The sequence below is a fragment of the Alligator sinensis genome, unplaced genomic scaffold, assembly GCF_000455745.1.
Source record: "Alligator sinensis unplaced genomic scaffold, ASM45574v1 scaffold299_1, whole genome shotgun sequence".
NCBI lineage: Eukaryota > Metazoa > Chordata > Crocodylia > Alligatoridae > Alligator > Alligator sinensis.
This window is the reverse complement of record NW_005841981.1, coordinates 2030865-2036183: the sequence shown is the minus strand read 5'-3', so window position 1 is coordinate 2036183 and position 5319 is coordinate 2030865.

Here is a 5319-nt window from a genome sequence, read left to right as displayed (position 1 = left end):
AGCTATAAAATGGACAGTAGAATATTTTAGGTAGTATTTGATCGGAAGGCAGTTTTATCACATAACAGACCATGCATCGCTACAGTGGCTAACTTACTGCTACAGTGGCTTATTTATCTTATTATGATTTTTTGTTAGTGTCCAAAGTCTCAGAGCAGTGCCTTGCTCAGGGGATCTTGTTATCAGGCTGTGGTGGCCAAACCGCGGCTCGCCAGCATGGTACTTGCAGCCTTCTGGAAATTGGCTGAAGCCTGCCCACTTCTCCCTGAGGTGGCTCCAGAGTGATTACAGCTCTAGTGCATTCATTGTCACTTTTTACAGGTTATATAACGAGATTCTTGTTTAGGAATCTTTCTCGTGAACTTTTTTAGGAAATAATCCTTGATATAGTAATTCAGAAACATAAAACAGAGTAGTGCTTCAGATGATGTGTTTTGAGCTTTAATTAGGATTGAATAAGGCAGGTTTTTGTTATGTTTATTAAATTCAGTTGACTTCTAAAAGAGCACCCACTGAGACTTATGAATATGCAGATTGTAAGTCTGGTTAGTATAGAATGAAACCCACAATTACACTAGCAATAAAGATGTAATTACATTTTTAATAATCAATTAACATGTAAATTTTCTGATTCGCCTCCTTGTTAAATGTTGTGTGTGGTAACAAGCTAGAGCTTGTTGCATGCAAGGGAATGCAGGAGGCAGGTTTTTCTTAAAGAGGAGGAAACTGAGGTCTGCCTCCAAAAACGTTCAGTAAGATGTATACAAATGTTCACATACAAACAGTTGTCAGGGATTTGCCTAAATAATCAGAAACCCAATCGAAAGCCCTTGTCAAGATTCCTATTAGACCTCATGAGGTATCAGATCAGCACTCATTTCAATTTCCAAGTCCATAAAATGAAGATAATATTACTTACTCATCATGATAGTGGTTATAAATGTGGAGAGAAGGTATAAATGCAAAATGTCATTAATTGTATGAGAAGGAGTATGGTTTAACAGTAAATATGGCAGGGGAAGGAGGTTGTGGAAGGTAGGGAGACACATGCATAGGATCAAGGACCTTGGTTCTTGTTCTGGCTCAGTTGCTAAGAATTTGAGACTGGACAGTCCCAGCGGGGAAGATGAGTCTCCTTGCCACTCAGGTTTTTAAATGGTAGTTAAATGATCTATACTCTGAGATCATATCTAAGAATATAGAATATATTGTGGCTTCTATTAAACCAACCATAAAGGACTTATTTTTTCAGATGTTATATATTTATGATAATAGGAATTTTGTAGCTGATCTATTTTTAGTATACTGGTAAGTTTCAACCTATGTTAGTTTCTTGCTCAGTTGTTTTCAGAGTAAAATTAGTGTTGGTATATATGAAATATTTCTTGGCTTTTTAAAAAAAATCTTTTTGGCCAATCCTGCTCTTTTATAGAAGTGAATCAGAGGCCAGTGTATTATCTCTTTTAGTAACTTGTCTATCCTCTATCTGGCACTAAATCCTCTACTATAGAAGAGATGGAATCAATCTCTTACATCCCTAGCAGGTCTCTTACATCCCTAGCTTTACTGTTCCTATAATAAACTCTGCATCTTCATTGTCTGAGTAGCGTCATAGAACATATAACAGGTGCCATCTTCTGGTGGTGAAAATTTTGCAGCGTAACACTGATTTCATACACCTTACAATGTCCCGGGAGAAGCTGCTTTTGTAAAATGTTATATGAGGAGCCTAATCCCAAGTAATTGTATAACCCTGAAATCTAATAACATCAGGCAATCAAGATGCAGTAAACCAATGTTATTCTTTTCCATTTGCAGATATTAGTAGTTAAGAACTCCCTAGTTAACACACAGAACAAATTAATGCATAAGTTACATCATTAAAAAAATTCAGTCTATCTACAAATTACCATAAATTACAAACAAACAGAAGCTGGAACTAGAAAGGGTATTGATTACTAAGGGATCTATAAAGTAGTTTAGAAATAAAAATGGATGAATAGTCTTAATTAATCCAAATATCTGTAGGTGTTCATATAAAGTTTCAACATTTTATCCTAAAGCATGTCACAAATATGAATAAGTCACATGCAGGTCCTTACTCTCAACTCTTCCTTGGACTCAAGTGACATACAGTGATCTGCTCTATTAGGCTAGCGACCATTCACTTATCTGTACAATGTGTCTCTAGTCAGCCGTGTTGTTTCTGTGACAAAGGTGAAGAAAACTTAATAGCTGCTGCTGAAGAGTTGTGCAATACACAAGTAAATATTTCCCAAGAGTTTTTATGACTGCCTAAACTTACAATAAGACACTAAAAGCAGAAGTCTCTTTCACAGCAGTTTCAAATCTCTCTGTGCCTGGCAACTTTTTGTTGTAAATGCTTCCATTAAATTTACATAAGACTGGAGGTGGGCAAAGCAACACAAAGAAAATAAACTGCACTGCAAGACCTGAGAAGGTTAGATGATCGTTCAGACTAAAGGCAATGAGAAAATAATTGGTTGCACTGAAGCACTGCACCCAGAGAGAGGAATTAAACAGCTTGGATACGAAGTGGGAAGATGTAAACTGTCAGCTGTATCCACTGTATAAATGTGAGTTGTTGTTTTGTTTTGTTTTTGTCACTTCCTTGGTGTTGTCCCTATACTCTATTTTCAAGCAAGCCATCTCTATAATTGTTGGATGGAAAGTATGGAGATGTGAGATAAGAAAACAAGTAATCTACAAGAGGACCTCTGTCTTCACAAAGTCAAATGTTAGTTGCACTATGAGGGTTTCCAAGATGCGTCGTGCTTGGCCACCATCTCTGCATGGAATTAAATACATCTATATGAGCAACACAACATGAAACAGGTACCTCCAGCTTCACAGAACAGTGTGTCTGCTATCACCCAAGTCCTATCCCTCGATGTTCATTGCTAATGTGGCTTGTATGACATTTTTGTAATAAAACCTATGAAGTTGGTAGATTTAATGGTTTGAGAAATTCTCAGGTTTTTAGAATCATTTTATTTGAGCTTTTTTTCTTGTGGTTTAATTCTGCTCAAGCATTTATTGGCATGTTTTGCTGATGCCAGCTCTGCAGGAAACATCAGCTATAGTCAGTGGTTGATTCTTTTCCATTGTTGCCCGTTCAGGAGTTGAAAGCATGGCTTTCTTCGGCATCCAGGCTTGGCTGAATGCTCATTTCTTTTCACTGGGTTTTTGATCTTGTTCATTTCATATGGTTAAAGACTGTTTCTCTAGTCGTGATTGCCCTGTTTGCAAGGCTCCCTGTTACAAATGTTTTTGCACTTATTGAGGCATGTGAATCAAACTTGCCTATGTGTTTCACTCTTGTACACCACATTTGCTACAGTGCAGGCTCTTTGATTATATAGAAGTGTAATCATTGCAACCTTCATGAAGATAGTACAAACTAGGCTCACTCTGCAAAGTTATCACAGTCTCCATTACCAGGTCCATCTTGGGAATTTTAGTTGTATTAATTTCTTTCACATCACATTGTTTTAGGTCAAAATGGATATAGCTTTTTTTTTTCAGGTCCAGAATCACTTGTAGATTTTGCTGACTCTAGAAGCATGTCTTCCACTAGACAAATTTCACTCTTGCACCTATAAGACTTCATTGAAGTCTCCCCTTTCCCATAAAAGTAATGTATGCATTGTTTCTAGCACTGAAGAAAATTTTAAAGTGAAGCATATCATGGTCTTTGTAAGGAACATCTTTGTATTTGTGTGTAGATGTGTATGTATATATGTATGCATACAGTCCTCAGCATTGCAGGCGCTACTTTGCTATCTTCCAAAAGGCATAAAATGTACAGAAATTTAGAGGGGATCTAGCTTGCTTTCTCCACCACTCTGCCCTCAGAAGGAAGGATCTGATTGGCAGTCGTTAGCAGTAACATGAGGTGGAGCTTACATTTAACATACTTTCTAGAGATTAGCATTTTACCTTTTTGCTTTTTTTAACAAAATTTGTCAGCAAGGTTTGGCTTTGCCTGGCTGCTTTGGGGATGTGTTGTGCCAATCAGTCTGATGTGCAGACTTCCCCATTTATAGCTAGAAGCAGCTCTCACAATTTGGCATGAACCATCAGATTTATACAGACTATTTCTGGACAGCATGATTACCAAGCCTTTATCCCTTAGTTCTCTGAGGGGTTGTAGTTGAATTTCAGTAAATTTCTGCATAATTTTTTCTGAGCAAATTTCACATTTCCTAAGCTCACTCACAGGTGAGCATGTGACCCTGAAACTTCTGTAATAATGATGCATCTTTATTTTTAAGAGTCTTAAAAGGCCTTTGAATGACTGCGTATAATGAATGTTAAAATAGATTATAACAGACAGAGGAAATCCAACCTAAAAATACTCCTGAGTCAGTAAAAAGCAAAAAATGGCCAAGAAACATCTGTACAGTCTATACCTACTTATGCTCTAATTGTTACTTTGTGTTTGTACTGGGGTAGTGTCTACAGACTTCCACTGGGAATTGGTCCCCCTTTGTGCCAAGTCTACAGATATTTAAACACAGTCCCTGAATGGAAAAACTCCCAGTTTTTGGCTTCAGACTTGTAATTTGCTGAGCACGTACAGAGTCTTCCCTCTGTTCCTCCACAGAGATGCATTGATTTTGATGGGATTCAGCCCAGGGACAGAACATAATAGGTAAATGACTGGAGCATACACTAGGGAGAAGGGTAGGATGAGGTAACACTAAAACGAGCATTATGCCAAGGTGTATAAAGAGCACTACTAAAAATTCTGCCTTCTGGAACTTTACTGGCAAGTGTAGACCTGAGTGAGTGATGTATTCAATAAATTTAGCGTCATTTTCTGTTCATGTGTTGTTTGCAGCTTAGACTCCTTTTTTTTTTTTTGAGAGTGTGTTGGTTATTTCACATTTTCCCTGAGGGCTTGGTTCTACCACCTCTTACTAATTTGATTCCACTGAATAATCCAGTTGTCTTCATGTACATCAAATGCATGTGTAAGTACAACTGAAGGTCTTAGAACTGAACCTGAGTTAGTTTCTGACTTAATATTTGGTCTCTCAATCATTCATGTACAAATGACTGCAGTTTTTTGAGATTTGAAATTGGAATGCTTTTAATGTTGATTGACATATGGCCTATGGTATTGCTTATTAGGGGTGTGCAAAACGGGCCGTATTCGATTCGGATTTGCCCCAAATCTGGGACAGAGATTCAATTAGTTGATTCAGATTACTGTCCCTGATTCGATTCAGCCGAATCTTCATAGTTTCATAGTAGTTAGGGTCAGGAGGGACCTGAACAGATCATCTAGCCTGA